The sequence below is a fragment of the Cuculus canorus genome, chromosome 2, assembly GCF_017976375.1.
Source record: "Cuculus canorus isolate bCucCan1 chromosome 2, bCucCan1.pri, whole genome shotgun sequence".
NCBI classification, from domain to species: Eukaryota; Metazoa; Chordata; class Aves; order Cuculiformes; family Cuculidae; genus Cuculus; species Cuculus canorus.
The window spans coordinates 142,650,195-142,668,683 of record NC_071402.1 but is presented as its reverse complement, the minus strand read 5'-3'; positions in this window follow the sequence as shown (position 1 = coordinate 142,668,683).

Genomic DNA, 18,489 nt, shown 5'->3' with positions numbered 1-18,489 from the left:
CCACGTCACTTGCTAACAACCACAAGTGCAGCAAAAGCTTCACAAAGAGAGCAGGGAGGAGGGTGAGCATTAGCAAACAGGCATGGCCTTTAAGGCAAGGGAAGGCTGGAAAACTCAGGAGAGGAGTATGTCATTTTTGCTATTTTAGCACTCTGCATGCAGAAGTCAAGCTGACCAAAACCACTCAGGATACAGATTTTTTGGCCTAAAATGCTTCTGTGGGAAGCGGCTTTCATCTATGCAGCCCACCTGCCCAGCTACAGAAGGTGCCTACCTCTGAGTAAGGAACAAACACATGATCACCACTGAATATTTGGCCCTTAAGCCTACTGCTTTCCTTGCTGAAGTCATGGCAGAACTCTTCCTTGGCACTGCCTGCAATACAGGGCATCACTCCCCAGGATGGAGGAGCACCCTAAAACATACCTTGATTCCCCATTTAAGCCGTCTCGTGAATCATGACCAGTGCAATGGCCCTTTCCTATGGCCTCTTCTTCTTTTGGACGGGTATCACTGACTTTCTTCACATTCAGTGTCTCACCTCTACCCTTTCATATCATAGTTTAGGTGTGAATTACTCCTAAATTAACTTTTTAACCTATCTCTTATTTGCCATGTACTAACAGGAGACACATGCTTTTGGAAAACAGTGAGACAGATACAATGCCACGGAACGGTGGCTTTCTCGGAGTGCACAGGATACATCCTCATGGGCCTGGTAGTAGATGTGTTCTCAGCTCCCCTGCAGAGTAAACCTATTCTGGTTTGGCCTGGTAGGGCAAAGTGTTTCTGGAGCAATGCATTTGATAGTTGTAGAAAATGTTATTCATAAGCTAGGAACAGAGAGAGTCCCAGGACAGGGTGTGACAAACATGAGACCTATGAGGAGATTTGCTTTCTTAGATCACAGAGAACACGTAGAGCATTTGGTAATCCAAACCATAAGTACAAACAGTTATTTGTAATGTTTTTCAGTAGTAAAAATGATTTTGTGGTCTTTGGCAGGTGATTTAGAATCATAGAATCATTGAACTGTTTGGGTTGGAAAGGACCTTAAAGATCATCCAGTTCTACCCCACTGCCATGGGCAGGGACACGTCACACTAGATCAGGCTGCCCAAGGCCCCATCCAACCTGACCTTGAACACCTCCAGGGTGGGGGCATCCACAATTTCCCTGGGCAACTTGTGCCAGTGCCTCACCACTCTTTCCTCCTTATGTCTACTCTAAATCTGCCCGTCTCCAGTTTATAGCTATTCCCCCTGGTATTCGAGTTGCGCCAGGGGAGGTTCTGATTAAACATTAAGAAAAATTTCTTCACTGAAAGGGCTGTCAAGCACTGGAACAGGCGGCCCAAGGAGGTGGTGGAGTCGCTAGCCCTGGAGGTATTTAAATGATGGAAAGATGAACAGCATAGGGATATGATTTGGTGGTGGACAGGTATGGTTGGACTTGAAGATCTCAACGGTCCTTTCCAACCCAGTGATTCTATGACTTTACATGGTTAACAGGAATCAAAAGGCATTACCATGCGAGAGCTCAGAGACCCCTCAGCCTCTGGCTGGGACATCTTTGGACCCTGAGAATTTTTATCACCATTTAAAATGTTCGAGTCATGGCAAACATTATTTCTATTGTGACAAATTTTTGAATACAGATTGAAATGATAATTTTTCTTCTTACTGTAGGAGTACACGTTTTTCTTTGCCTCCTAGTCTAGAGGTTTAGGGTTGCCTGGTTACTCTGACTCAGAAGCTCTGTGAGGTGTCTCTTGATGAAGGAGTAGATACAATTTGGCAATTAGAGAAGCTTGATTTGTCATCTAAATGTAGAAATCCTTGGGAAAAAATAACCATTTGAAGAGCAGTTGTACAGAAACCGCAGTAAAATAAACTCTCAAAATGTGCATTGGTCCTGGATGTTGCTGTTTTGCTTAATGTAGAGACATGAAGGTCATTAATAAAATATGCAATAAATAGGACATTTTTTTAAGTGTTCAATTAATAGAATGCTGTTCACAGCATATATGAATTGCAAATGTGATCAGAAAAACATTTTTGATGAAGAATTTCCCCACAGACTAGTGCTGTAAAAAGACTCCATTCAACCAGCTATCTATTCATCTTGGGCTGGAGTTAAAGGAACATGATGTATTCAGGTGAGGACCACAGTACAGATAACACAGCAAGCTAAAAGGTGTCTTACCTGCTCAAGTGTGTGTATGTGTACATATATGTATATATATATAAAATGGGTGTGTATACATGCACACAGATGTCCTCATGACTGTGATTATGCTGATTTAAGAAATCTGTGATTGCAGAAATGATTTTATTTTGCTAAGTGTTTCCTTTAGAGCCAAAGCCATGTTGGTTTAACAGTTGCTTCATAAACATATTTTCATTGTTTGCATTTTGCTGAATGGCAGCAAACACTTTAAGAACAAGAAGGGCCATTTAATAATTTAGAAGTGCTGAATGTTTGTGGAAAAGTGAGCTCTGTGGACAGAAAGTTTTGCTTGGAGGTCCAGGGAGCAGAAAGGCTCAGCGGTGTATACTCTAAAAGGTCAGAATTTGATTTAATGAACTTAACCTTCAAGAAAACAAGCCTTTTTCATGTAGGATATCCCTTGAGGCTCACTTTATTCAAGTAGCAATAAATGCAGTACAAACAGAAGGACGAAAATGTCCCATTTTTTAAATCTTGCCACGTTTTTAATTAAGTGTAGCTAACTCATTTTTTATAGCCTAAGATTAGAATTCGTCTACCTAATGCTGTATCTAGTAGGGGTAAGGTAGATCTGTGGCATGACGGTTTCTTCATGTTGTTTTGTTACAGCCACTATTCTAACCAACACCACCAAGGTCCGAATCGTCATCTGTAACTTCTGCACTGTATGTGCTCTTGTAGACTGACTTGGGATACTGTTAACTTGCGATGGGCTATTGGCTTAAACACTTCCATGCTATTGGGATTTCCTACTTCTCACAGTCTGCTTTTTTCAGCTCTTAAAATGCAATGCCTGTAAGAAAGAAAGGAACAGAAAGTAATAGGTTTTTGTCCTCTTGTTACTAAAAAATAAAGGTAGCTCAGGTAAAACATACATGATCCAAGATTATTTTCAGTAGTATGTAACTGACTGTAACAATAATTTAAAGTGAGGAATAGTGAAACTGCTAGTTAGTCATGACATCATGAGGTTCTTGCAGAACTTTGCCAAAGAAAAATCGTTCTTCACTAACATCTTACTTAAGTTTCTCAAGTTAGGTTTTGGGTTTGGCTTTTTTTGAGGGGGGTGGAGGGGGAATGTGAGGGTGTTGGTTTGGTTTTTTTTTTCAACCAGAATCAATTTGAGTTAATGAAGCAAGCAATCAGAATATATTCGTTTTTAGCACAGCACAAGGCTAGCCCACAGTATTCACTACAGGAATGCTATGCAACCTGCTTACTAATCACTGTGAGAAAAGTCCAGTAAAATGAGATAATTTGCAGCTAACACCTGCCTTCTCTTCCCAAAATTTGCATTAAAATATGAGAAATGGAGAACTGCTCAGGAGGCTTGGTGAGCCATGGGGTGGGAGATGGTATGCAGAGTGGTGGCTGGCAGGAATAATTAGAGATAATGACAGCCTAAATCAGTGCCACCAGTTAAAAAATAGGTGTGTAGTTCAGATGCTTGTGGTGGGTGGTGAGTGAACTCTGGTAGCTCCTCTCCTGTGGCCTTCAGAGCTCCACAACCTCCCAGAACTGGTAGGGCCTCAACCTTGGCGTTGCTGGGTTAAGCCATCACGTGGGCCCTCCCCACCCCTCAGCATGCATTGGCAGCAGGGAAAGGAGAAGGGAGAATTCGATTAAGAAGAAATGGTGTAAGAGATTACACTGGGGGTTTGTTGTTGCAGATTATATACCAGCAATCTGTCTGTGACCAGAAAATGGATTTACAATCTGGTCACAACAACAAAGCAGGATTGAACAACAGGAGAATCGGTAATACAGTTATTCTGAGAGCGTGGTCTGCTTCCCAGTAGGCTGCTTATTCTATAATGACCTATTAAAGCAACATTTGCATTCTGCCTTGAGAATCTTCCACTTGCTTCTTTACTGAAGCAGGCTACCGGATAAGAAGTATATGGGAGCCACAAATATATAGAAGTTATATGGGAACCAGTATGTGCTTCTATATTAAGGTTCATTCAAGGTTTAATAACATTATTCCAACCACTCATAGAATCATAGCATCATAGAATCACCAGGTTGGAAAGGACCCACCGGATCATCGAATCCAACCATTCCTAACACTCCCTAAACCATGCCCCTAAGCACTTCATCCACCCGTTCCTTAAACACTTCCAGGGAAGGTGACTCGACCACCTCCCTGGGCAGCCTCTGCCAGTGCCTGATGACTCTTTCTGTGAAAAATTTTTTTCTGATATCCTGCCTGAACCTCCCCTGATGGAGCTTCAGGCCATTCCCCCTTGTCCTGTCCCCTGTCACTTGGGAGAAGAGGCCAGCACCCTCCTCTCCACAACCTTCTTTCAGGTAGTTGTAGAGAGTAATAAGATCTCCCCTCAGCCTCCTCTTCTCCAGGCTAAACAACCCCAGCTCTCTCAGCCGCTCCTCATAAGACTTGTTCTCCAGCCCCCTCACCAGCTTCATTGCTCTTCTCTGGACACGCTCCAGAGCCTCAACATCCTTCTTGTGGTGAGGGGCCCAGAACTGAACACAATATTCAAGGTGCGACTGTAACAGTATGACTGATCTATGTCTTATGCTTTATTTCCAGAAGATAATATCTGTATTAACTCTCAAGGAATCATGAAACACAAGTAACTTCACCTACATGTTTTGCTTGTTTTCACTGACCTCATGTATGCAATATACCTTGCCTTTACATATAGTTTATGTAGGAGGACTTAAAGACAAAATTGCAAATCAGACATACATTATATTTTCAATTATCGAGGTTTCTATTTACCTTTAATCTAGTCACAAATATGTTTTGGCTTACAGAAGTTGCCACTGAAAAGAGATACTTGGCATTTCCAGGTTGTATTTCTCTAGCAAATGCCCCAAGCATGGTATTCACATGGTTTCAGCACTGCCTATTGGAGGGGAGGGAGGACTCAATAACACCAAAGTGGAAAGCCCAAGTTTGAGAAGGATCTGCTTTTACAACAAATTTGTCACAGCATCAAGTGCTTCTTCATAACACTGCAAGTACCATGGTACTTCATCCAACACAACCACATGAAATATACATAAACATGGAGCCAGAAAAAGCTTTCAGATCCAAACCTGAATGTAACAAATTTACAGAGGAAAAAAAGAAAACAGAATGTGAAAGAGACTGTCTTGTCAGGCCCCAAGGTACCAGCACTGCCCTAACAAAATAAGGTAAATACAGTAGCCACTACATTAGCCTGAACTGCAGCCCCCAGAAGGATCAGGCTGGCAGAGGCTGCAGAAGTCACTTCTGCACTTTTGGTTTATTTTTAGTACAAGGAAAAGGATTTTAATATTGCTCTTTCTTGCCTAATGAAGGATCAAGTTTTCCACATCTTCGAATGGAAACATGCTGGGTCCAATTTTTTTTCCTAGCTTATGCCTACATGATGCATTCGCAGCCTCCCAGTGGAGTAAGATTGCTTGAGGCTCAGAGAAAGAATAAATAAATTAGTAAGAGGCAGTTGTATGAAATATACATCCACATATATAGCAGTGAGGTTCTGGCCTTGAACTTGGAGCTCCTTTTTACAGGCTAATCCACATCCTGCTACATTTCTGCCTTCCTACTGTGAACTAGTTTACCACTTTTTAGTCATTTCATTACATATCTAGTGCATAATATTAATGATATTCTCAGCAAATGAGAAGAATTAAAACACCACAGATGACAGAGAAATAATCTAGTAGGAGAAGGAAGTTTCTAATGGGAAAATGGAGCCTCCCATAGAGAATTCTGCTTAAAATATCATGTTTTACTAATTGATATGGCCACTGGTGTTGGACAAGTTGTTGTTTTGCACCTGATTTAAATGGATTTCGAAGAATACTTAAATCAGACGTGGAACTTGAAGTGCTTACAGTAGTGTTTTTTCTGAAGCAGTGTAGCAAAGAGAGCATTTTAGACACCGTGAAAACTCAGCAGCTAATGTCTGCAAAGCCCTAGCAGTGTGGGAAAGAGCTGGGAGACTGCAGTTTCATATTAGTGGGTGGCCTAGATATTCACTCAGGTATATCTGCCTTACATGAAGGAGAAATTGTGATGATTGCCTGGATCCTTACTCCCCAGAGATGAGTACTGCTGGGAAAGGAGGAGGAAGTGAGGAGAATTAACTCACTTGCCCAGTAAAGGGCTTTCTATGAAACCTACATTGGGGCAGGTATGGATTTCTAAGATTTCTGAAATGAAGAGGGGAATGAAACCAAGGTTGGGTTTCCCAGGCTTCTCTGAAGGATTAAGTACACATTGCAGTGGATTTTCTTGCACCTGAAGCTGTGAATGCAAAGTGAGAGCATTCACACATGATCCTGGGGACCCTTGAATCCGTTCCTGACAAAAAGTAGGCTGCATGTATGTGTTGCTGCATATAGGATTTAGCTGCTCCTCTACCATGAAAGTATCCTCCTTAAACTTATTTTTGTATGGCCCCTCTTTCTCTCAGCATGTGCAAAGCCTCCGATTCTGATTGCCTTTTGCTGTTTGAGCGTTTAGGATTCATGGTTTCCTAGAATCATAGAATCACGAGGTTGGAAAAGACCTCTAGGATCATCGAGTCCAACCATTCCTATCAGACACTTAACCACGTCCCTGAGCATCTCATTTACCCATCTTTCAAATACTTTCAGGGATGGTGACTCAATCACCTCCCTGGGCAGCCTCTGCCGGTGCCCAATGACCCTTTCTGTGAAATTTTTTTTTCTGATGTCCAGCCTGAACCTCCCCTGGTGGAGCTCGAGGCCATTCCCCCTTGCCCTGTCCCGTGTCACTTGGGAGAAGAGAACCTCCTCTCTACAACCTCCTTTCAGATAGTTGTAGAGAGCAATAAGGTCTCCTCTCAGCCTCCTCTTCTCCAGGCTAAACAACCCCAGTTCCCTCAGCTGCTCCTGGTAAGGCATGTTCTCCAGCCCCTTCACCATCTTCGTTGCTCTTCTCTGGACACACTTCAGAGCCTCAACATCCTTCTTGTAGCGAGGGGCCCAGGACTGAACACGGGATTTGAGGTATGGTCTCACGAGTGCTGAGTACAAGGGCAGAATAACCTCCATGGACCCACTGGCCACACTGTTTCTTATACAAGCCAAGATGCCATTGGCCTTTTTGGCCACCTGGGCACACTGCTGGCACGATCCTCTTCGCAGCTATTTAGTTCATATAAATTCATACAAGAAAAACTGGGTTTTTCCCTTCTATTAAAGCCCCTGTATTTAAATAAGGAAATTAAAGATACACATTTCTATCAAAGAACTAAATCTTGATTTCAAATATTTTCTTGCTTTACTATTTAAGAGTGTAGGAGGAGGGGGAACGGGAAGAAATGCATTTCTCTCTGATTCAACCACAGAGGTACAAACCATGAGTGAAGCTGCTCCTCCAGCTCCCCTCCTAGCAACAAATGGCTCTTAAGCACAGCTTAAGAACACTTTTTTGTCTTATTGTTGACTTCCTCAGTATTAAGTTAGAGGAAGAGAAATAATGCTGTGCAGTGGTCTAGCTTAGTGGGAGATAGCAGCAATAGCTACAGGAAGCTTTTTTTACCCTTTCTGAAAGCAACATATCAAAGGGCAAAAACTAAGCTACAGAGGACACTTATTGTGCCAGGACAATAGCACAAATACCCTCTCTGGAGCTGATTTAGGGTTTTTTTTTTTGTTAAGTTTTTCATATTGCTGTCAGAAAATGCCAGACCCTTGAAATTTTCATGCTAATGAAATGTACCTTTCCTCAGTAAGACCTTTTTTAATTCATAAGGTACGTCTGGTCAAACAAAGAGAAGCGAACTCTCTGTGATGCACCAGCATTGCCGTGATCGCCAAGCTACAGCTACTCTTCATAGATACTTTAATTAAACTTGAAAAGAACCACATAAGCAATCAATGACACTCTCCACAGAAGAGGGGTTTTATTTTTCCAGCTCTCCTTAGTCCTCCTCTAATAGCAACACACTGTGTGTTGGTTGAAAGAACATATGTCTCAGAGAAGCTCTGCCAGGAAGAAGAAAGTTGGATTGCTGTTGCTAGAGGGGCAGAGCTGGGGTTTCCAAGGTATTTTAGCTATGCATTTCCTTACTTTAAAAAATGCTTATATTGATTTTAGATTTAACATTGAGTCTGAATTCCTAACTTGCTACATGTTTTCTTGTAACTGAAACATTCTAATGCTTTTCATGCTGCTGCCATATTTTATGAAATCAGTAAGATCTTAGGAACAGAGTATATTGCCAGCATCAATCAAGACTACAGCTGCAATAGCAGAGTCATCCATAACACTCATGTACAGAAGGTAAAAGCATTTTGTACATTGGAAACCTCTGAATGGGAGTATTAACATTACCACAATGTTCTTTTGCTATGGGGAAAGTACTACCAGATAGTAAACTCCAATAAACCAACACAGAAGAAGACTTGGATTAGCATCTCATGTCAGAGTAGGTTACAGCAGATTGGCTTCTTTTTATATAAAAGGATTTCTAGAACAAGGCTTATGTCTCAGAGCTTCTCGATATTTCACAGTCTCTTGTCTAAAGGTCTGCCTGCAAAAAGCAGCAGTTCACTCCATAGTGACTCACTTTAGTAGATGCAGCACAGAAAACCTTCCCAACGGCACTTTATTCTGAGTCACATTTCTATGAAGTAGCATCTATTCAATGTACATGGACTGACAGACATCTTACTTGGTCAATTAAAATCTTGCATAAACATCACTGGAGGAAAGGTATAGAGTAATGGATTCGTAGCTACAATGGTGATGGAATATATCTGCATAAGAATAAATTTAAAATACAGTACAAGCCTCCTGCTTTTGGTTGTATTTTTTAAATAACTGCTTTTACATGTCAGAGTCTTCAGGCAGTACTTAGGACATATATCAGGGATAGCTGAATATAGTTGTTCATATGTGCCTATGTGTGTATTTAAGTGCATTATATGTAAATAAATACGAACATTCCCAAACATATACATACATACATGCATATACATCTACATTATATGTATACATATACATTAAAAACTATTTTTCTGTGTCAGTTATTTTGGTTGGCTATTCATCAAAGTATGGTACAAGAGAGAGCTGAAGGACTTGTAGTAAAGAGTCGTGTACACTGCCGGCTGCTTACCATCAATGCTCCTAGACAGATTGTGGCTGAAGTCAAAGCAGCCTTCATGGGGCAAGAGAGCATGTTGCAGAGCGGCCAGCCTGGCTGGTAGGCAGGCAGTGCAGGAACTGTAGGCACAGGGACGGAGTTAAGAATAAAGATTTCACTGACCTTCTGAGAGCAAACTAATTGAATTGGTGGAAACCTGAGGCTCCCCCAAACTTTTTTTAAGTGTTTCACACTTATTCAAGATAAAACAATTAAAATAAATGATTATAATTATGAAATATTAGGGGGAAAATTAAAGTATACCCACACAAGTTAAATGAAAGTTCAACAATTACAGTTATTGACAAACCTCACATACAGAAGTTTTGTTACTCATAATTAAGTGGTAATGCTGCTTAACAATATTCTGGGAAGGAAATGTGGCTTTCTCATCAGACAACAGTGGTAGCTCCTATCCCAGCTGTATTTTAGACAGGTACATGGCCAGCATGGATGTTTGAACTTGAACTATAACTTCCTTCATATTCAAGAGGGATAAATTTGCATAGAATCATGGAATCATTTAGGTTGGAAAAGACTGTTAGGATCATCAAGTCCAGCCATTAATTTAACACAGCCAAGTCCACCACTAAACCATGTTCCAAAGTGCCATGCCTACACTTCTTCTAAATACCTCCAGAGATGGTGACTCAACCACTTGTCTGGGCAGCCTGTGCCAGTGCTTCACAAGATATTTTGGGATGTGTTTTATTTGATATCTTAGATGTGGAGTTAGGCAGGAAACTGTTTTTATTCTGGACTCCATCAAATACATTGATTCAATCTCTGTTTGCAAAGGGGACCTAAGGAGACTCATAGATAGCGATGTTGTCTCTTACTCAGACGGATATTATTTTGGGTAGTCTTTGCAAAGAAAGTTTCTGATACTTCCCGGTTTCCTCAGTTCCCTTCCTCATCCCTCCCACACATCTTTCATGGTGGAGTTCTCTCTCTTCTAAATTTGTTTTCCCCAATCCCTGCAGCAGAGGAAAGTTATGGCTCATCTCAGTTCCCAGCACAGGATTTGGCTGGAATGTGGTGTGAATAGTGGCCATCTTGGTGAACCAGTGTGATCTGTACAGCAGGTGTGACAGAAGGCTGTGGTACTCACAAGGGACTACTTTACCTGCCTGTACTGGGCTCAGCCCTTTCACCAGGATGTGATGCTAGCAGCTCTGTGTTGGATCTCCAAAAGCGGTGAGAGGAGGCTGGGCAACTGCAGCTTAGCCCTGTGGTGAAAGAGCACACCCCAAGGCTGTGGAGTTGTGTTGTCATTTGGAAAGACTGTGCCATTAATGTGTCCCTGAATGAAGGAACTGATACAGGAGTACTAGCCTTGCACATTTAAGCAGGGGTAAGTAAACAGTTTAACTAAGAAAGTATTTGGAAGGAGGTCAAGTCTTGTCTCTACGTGGGTCCTGGTATCTGTTTCTTTAGTTAATGAAGCCATCAAGTGGAATATGAAGTCATGGTTTCCAACCACGGTGCATTACTGATGCACAGTTTACTACACTGATGGTTGCTATGGAGTGTAGAGCTATAATACAGGGCAAAACATAACATGCATGTGCAGAGAAATGTATGGATATTTATTTCTCAAAGGAAGGGTATGATATTTAGCTGAGTGGGGTAAAAGATTGGCTTCAGCAGTAGGCAGGCCAGCTATGTATCTCAGGAGGTGTGATCACACTGCATATATCACACCTGTGCTATGGCATATAAGTTTTTGAGGAAGAGAATGAACTTAAATGGCTAAGTAGATGTGCTGATTTAGCTCAGTTTTAAGTGACATTTTGGGGGCAGAAAGAAGGGGTGGTTAGATTTCTGACTGGGTTGGAGTGTGATGTACCATTTGTACCTTCGCCATTGATAGGGTGAATCTCAGCTGCTCCCCTTTACTATACAGTAATTGTCCATCTCTCTGCACTTGCTTGAATAGAGAGCAACCTTTTAGCCCCACTTCATATTAAACATGACATGCCACAACATCAGCATTATGATCCATGCTCTCCATGGATATCTATTTTTACTGTCTTATAGATTTACAAACTTGGCTATATATAGACTCCAAATCCATCATATCCACCTTTAATAGTTTGCAGTGCTGGAATAATTCTGTACTACCTTGCACTTTATATGTGTGATTAATAGCCTTAATATCCACCTCACTATGCCCATATATTTCACCTGATACTGATACTATACCGCTCCCCTTGATTTCAGTAATTTAAGGTATTCTTCCAATGTTTAAAACCTATATCAGTTTCAAGGGAAATTGCAATACCTTTATTATTTAAGTAATTTTAAGCTTCAAGTCACTTTATATGACATCATTTCAATTACATCCTTGCTCAATATATAGAGCACTTACTCATAAAAGAGAACAAGTTAGTCAGATATGCAGAGTTTTCAAGGTCACCGTATTGTTAATAAAACTTGTTAACTGACACAGGCATTAGTCATAAAGCTGAATAAAAGTAATGATTAAGCCACTCACAGTTCCTCACCATTCTGTTACATCCTGCCTTGTAGAGTGAGAATTTTTATTTTGGGGCCTGATTTAAACTTAAATTAGTGGGAAAACTCACTATGGCTTTATTGGGCTTCATATCAGACTGCTACTAAATAACACAATCATACTTATGGAATGAGCAGGTTGATAACTCAGAGACACTCCTACATCCCAGCTCCTGGCACAGTTTGTAGCTTAACATTCATCTCAGCAAAACAGATGGAGTTTGACCAAGCTCTAGGTGGAACTGTAATTGCATTTTAGTGCTTCAGATATCTCTCACTGCAGAAAGCACAGAATTTCCCTGCTGCAGAAAGAATGGAATAATTATTGGTTGGACTTCAGAGGAGTTTGTTGGTCCCCTAGTGGTAGGCTGTTATTCATTTGTTGGGTGCAAGGGACCAAATGAAAGTAAGCACACAACGTGCAACCCTACAAAGTGTGCAATAAACAGAGTGATCGATAATCAAATGGAAACACTTCAATTTAATGAAATCCCCACTCATCTCCTGGCAGAGATCAAAACAGATCAGCTGCCTTTCAGTAATAGGAAGTACATCGTTTCTGTATACATTACCACTCTATACTGAATAGTAATGAGTACTACAGATTCTGTTTAGAAGTGAAGGATTTTGTCTGGTCTGTGTCTGCTCTGCCTTACTCAGTCACCCATGCCGTAAGATTAGGCATTTGAATGATCCTTGCCAGATGAAAAGTTAGGAGGCTGGAAAGAAGATTGTCAGTGCCAATATGTACAATATAGGATGAATCATGTCCTACGCGGGATCCCATATCTCACCTAGTATGAGACATCTTGGATACTTCTAAATCTGAGCTAGTCATCCTAATCCTCCTTGGAAAATGGAAAGATGGCATCTTTAAGGTGACATTTAAAGGAAGGACCTCCTGTAGTCATTGTCTATAGTGTGAAATTAATTATGCCATAGACCTCAGTGACTACTGAGTAAATCTTCACTGACCATACAAAGGTCCTAAGAAGACCCACTCACATGTAGTTTTCCACATGGTGAGATTCATTTGAATCAGTCCCACCCAAAGCATCTGCTGCTGGGTACCATGAGGCAACAGAAAGATCAAGTTGCCGGTACACATTGGCACCAAAATGGGCAGAATCCCTCCCTGTCACTACCAGACCACTATAATTGTACGCCCCTTAGGAAGCGAAGTCTGCTGCAGAGGCTAAGGGGGCACAGAAATCCTTTATGAGGAGACTGTCTGCTGCAGTCCCATGTAGAAGGAAGGGCCTGCATGCAAGAGAAAGTGCTCTGTTAAAGGTACAACTTGCTAAATGGAAGTTATACAGGTTATATATATATATACACACAGGTTATACATAAAGTGGGTACAGACTCCAGAGTGAAGGATTAAATATACTGGAATGTGGTGGGTGGCAGGTAGCACCTCAGCCAGAAATCTGAACTAGTTAGCATCATCAAGACAGTAGAGTCTCTGTCATTTGAGGGAAACGGAAAAAACAGAATCTATGAAGAGTATCACCAGTGTCAGACAGCTGAGGGCTAACAGCAGCAAAGTGAAAGGACATCTCACCCTGGCAGTAACCAGTAAGATAATAAGGGAACAGTAAGATAATAAGGGAACATTTAATTGAAAACCGAAGACACTTGTAGGATCAAGAGCTTCCAGAAGGTACAAAGGAACACAAATAAACTTTGTCCCTTAGTGGGATTAATTTACTAGCACTTCAGCCCTCCCCACAGCCAGCTGCCCACTGAAACAATGTTTTCTAAACAAAACAAACATTAATTCATCATGGTCTTAAGAAAGCAAAATCAAGGTTTTGGGAGGTGACTAGAAAGAAGGAGCAGTCCATGCACATGGTTAGATTGCTATTGGCAAAGCAGCTAGAAAAAGCAACTATAAAACTCTGCTAAGAATTTGTAGTTTATTTAAACAAGCATAGAATCTTCCTATATTATTGTACAGTGTACGATTCATGAAACAGTATGGATACATGCAGACTTGGTGAAGGCTGAGGTACTTAAAAGACTTTTTGCCTCAGTCTTCACTGGCAACTGCTCTAGCCACACCACCTGGTCAAAGAAGGCAAAGGCAGGGACTGGAGAAAGAAGAAATGCCCGCTGGAGGAGAAGCTGAGATTCAAGACCATCTAAGGAACCTGAAAGTGCAGAAGTCATAGAATCATAGAACAATTTGGATTGGAAGAGAATTTAAAGATCATCCAGTTCCAACTCCCCTGTGATGGGCAGAGACACCTCCCAGTAGATCAGGCTGCTCAAGGCCTTGTACAACCTGACCATGAACACTTCCAGGGATGAGGAATCCACAATTTCCCTGAGCAACCTGTTCTAATGCCTCACTACCTCATCGTGAAGAATTTATTCCTAATGTCTGATCTAAATCTTCCCCTGTCCAATTTAAAGTCATCCCCCCTCATCCTGTTGCTACATGCCCTTGTAAAAAGTCCCTCCCCAGCTTTCTTGTAGGCCCCCTTCAGGTACTGGAAGGTCGCTATAAGCTCTCCCTGGAGCCTTCTTTTCTCCAGGCTGAACAAGCCTAACTCTCTCAGCCTGTCTTTGTATGGGAGGTGCTCCAGCCCTCTGATCATCTTCGTGGCCCTCCGCTGGACCCATTCCAACAGTTCCCTATCCTTCTTAAGTTGGGGATTCCATAACTGGACACCATACTCCAGGTGGGGTCTCACAAGATCTGAGTAGAGGGGAGAATCACCTCCCTTGATCTCCTGGCTATGCTTCTTTCGATGCAGTCCAGGATACAGTTGGCCTTCTCATTGCCAGCTCACACTGACCTTCTCAACAACCAGCACACCTAGGTCCTCCACAGGGCTGCTCTCAATCACATCATTCCCCATCCTGTACTGAAATCAGTGATTCTCCCAGTCCAGGTGTAGGACCTTGCACCTGGCCTTGTTGAACCTCATGAGGTTCACACAGATTCACTTCTCCAGTTTGTCCAGATCCCTCTGGAAGACATCCTGTCCTTCTGTTGTGACAACTGCACTGCTCAGCTTGGTGTCATCGATGCATTGGTGCACTCGATCTCATTGTCTGTATCATGAGTGAAAATATTAAACAGCACTGTTCCCAGTTCAGACCCCTGAGGGACACCACTTGTCACGGATCTCAATCTGGACATCAAGCTCTTGATCACTATTCTCTGAATGAGACCATCCAAATAATTCCTTATCCACTGAAAGGTCCACCCATCAAATACAACCTTTCCAATATAGAAAGAAGGATGTTGTGGAGGACTGTGTCAAAGGCTTTACAGAAATCCAGATAGATTACACTCCGTGTCCACTGCTGTGGTCTTACCATAGAAAGCCAGCAGGCAGGACTTGCCCTTGGTGAAGCCATGCTGGCTGTCTGGAATCACTTCCCTGTCCTCCTGGCAGATGAAGTTGCCAAGCCACTCTCCATAACATTTGAGAAGTTGTTGCAGTCCAGTGAAGTTCCCACTGACTGGAAAATGGGAAATATAATCCCTCTTTTTAAAAAAGGGAAAATGGAAGACCTGGGGAACTCCAGGTCGGTTAGTCTGACCTGTGTGCCTGGCAAGATGATGGAGCAGATCCTCCTGAAAACTCTGCTGAGGCACATGGAAAATATGGAGGTGATTGGTGACAGCCAACATTGCTTCTCTAAGGGTAGATTGTGTCTGAAAAATCTGGTGTCCTTCTACAAGGGGGTTACAGTGTTGGTGGATAAGGGAAGAGTAACTGATGTCATCTACCTGGACTTGTGCAAAGCATTTGACTCTGTCCCACACAACGTTCTTGTCTCTAAATTGGAGAGACGTGGATTTGACAGATAGACCACTCGGTGGATAAGGAAATGACTGGGTGGTCACACTAAAAGAGTTGTGGTCAATGGCTTGAGGTCCAAGTGGAGAACAGTGACAAGCGGCATTTCTCAAGGGTCAGTACTGGGACTGGCACTGTTTAACATCTTTGTTGGAGACATCAACAGTGGGATTGAGTGCACCTCAGCAAGTTTGCTGATGACACCTAGCTGTGTATCACAGTTGACACGCTGGAGGGAAGGTGTACCATCCAGAGGGACTTAGACTGAGAGGTGGGCCTGTGCTAAACTCATGAAGTTAAATGAGGCCAAGTGCAAGGTCCTGCACAGAGCTTGGGGCAAGCACAAGCACAGTCTGGGCAGAGGATGAATTGAGAACAACCCTGTTGAGAAGGACTTGGGGGTGTTCACTGGTGAGAAGGTCTACATGAGTGATCGATATGCGCTTGCAGTCTAGAACGCAAATCGTATCCTGGGCTGCATAAAAAGAAGTGTGACCAGCAAGTCAAGGAAGGTGGTTCTTACCCTCTGCTGCATTCTCTTGAGCCCCCAAATGGAGTAATGTGTTCAGTTCTGGGACCTCCAGTATAAGAAGGACATGGATCTTTTCAAGTAATTATGGAGGGGGACCATGAAGATGATCAGATAGCTGGATCAGCTGTCTCATGATGACAAGCTGAGAGAGCTGAGGTTGTTCAGCCTAGAGAAGAAAAGGTTTTGGGGAGACCTTATAGCAGCTTTCCTTATAGTACATAAAGTGCACCTACAAGAAAGCTGTAAAAGGGACTTCCTGCAGGGGTGTGTCCTGACAGGACAAGGAGTAAAGGCTTTAAATTGAAAGAGGGTAGGTGTAGATTAGATACAAGAGAGAAATTCTTCACTTCAAGGGTAGTGAGGCAGCGGAACAGGTTGCCCGGAGAAGCTGTGGATGCCCCATCCCTGATAACATTCAAGGCCAGGTTGGATGGGGCTTTGAGGAACCTGGTCTAGGGGAAGATGTTCCTGTCCATGGCAGGGGAGTTGGAGCTAGGTGATCTTAAAGTTTCCTTCCGATCCAAACCATGCTATGAGTCTATGACTTTAGTTTAGTCAACAAAATTATTTTAATCTCCCAAAATTATTTTCATCTCTTTCATCTTTTATTTTTTGCCTTAAAATACTCATAACAAATCTTAAGCAATATCTTAATAAACAAATATAGCTGAAAAAGTGGTGAATAAATTTTTTGACGGTGATTCATTCATTATGCTCACACAGTAGTCACCTCTCTTCCCCTTTTGTTTTTGCCTTGATCTTCCGATAATCCTAGGCTGCAAGGAGTAAAAAAAAATAAATCGACACTTATTTATGTATGCACATATTTGCACAGTGCCTACAAAAAACGAAATTGATGCAAAGATGCTGCCACTCCTGCTTTGTGCTTCTCAGAGAACCCAGAAATGCTTGGGGGTTTAAAGCAGAGCAGGTGGTTATGTTCAGTGGGCAGCAGTGTCTGGAGGAAAATGCATGTGTAAATGGGGAGAAGAGAATTCGGAGCAGAAGTCAAGATGAGGGGTGATAAATGTTTGGGAGATGAAGGGAGAGCACGTGGTCTGTGCTAACTGAAATGATTTTGAAGCTGCAAGAATAGGAAACACAGTAGAGTTTAGCAAAGGCACGAAGCATAGGACTAGTGGAAAAGGCAGAGAAAAACTGTAACACAAAGTTTCCATACCTGAGACAACCACAGAGAAGCTAAGAATCAAAGAGAAGGAAATATGCGGGAGACGCAGGGTAAACAAAATTTTTGAAAACACCTCAATTCTTAACGCTTCTAGGTCTCTTCTGTTTCCAGTGTCCTAATCAGGAGCAACTGACAGAGCAGAAAAATTCCACTAAAGGAGAAGAGCTCTAACCAGGCTGAGCAAGAGCTGGACATTAAATGTGCAAAAGGGATTATAAAAGAAATCCACAGTCATGGGTTATAGACATAAAACAGCAAGCCTAGGAAATATCTGTGCATCTGAGCCTATGTTAGCAAATGAGCTCATTTTGATCACTCTTTGTGAGAGAGGGAGAAAATGCGGTCCTTGAAGGAGATCAGTAGAGAACAGTAGAAAGGAGGATCAGGAAATGCACTTAAGGCTTTCTTCAAGATCTGGGTTTACTTTGCATGAAGGTTATGACAATGACATTCAATACAAATAAACTGGATTCTCACAACAGATTTGATCTCCACATTGTACCACGACTTACTTTTCTTTTGAGCAGAGTCAGCTCTGTTTAAGGAGCCCAGCTATTTTAGTTAAGGACGTAAAGAGAAACAGGCTTTGATATTTCTTTGAATTTACCTGGCTCCATGGAATTGAACAGAGATGAAGAGCTGCTGAAATTAAACAGATGTACAAAACTGTACCAGATGTACCAGACACCCAAATACTCAAGACAGTTCCTGTGACATTTGGATAGTATTTGGAGAAGCAAGGAGGATTTTTAATCTGCTCTTCCTGTGTACGCAGGAATGCTGTGATGACACCAGCAAGTTGTGCAGGTAGGCAAGTGAAATTCTGGAGAGCTCCTGATGCTGGTGCTAAGAACCAGTAAGGGTTAATTTCCTACATTTGAAAAGCATGGGAACATTAATATAGCAAAAGGTCAGGTCAGTTCAACTTTGAGTTTCTCTGGGTTTTATCTGTTTTGCTAAGAACAAATGCAAATTATAAAAGAGCTAAGAGGAATTTCACATAGTATAAACTTGCTTACATTAACCAAGTTTCCATAACTTGTAAGTTGATAATCATCTACTTTGTGA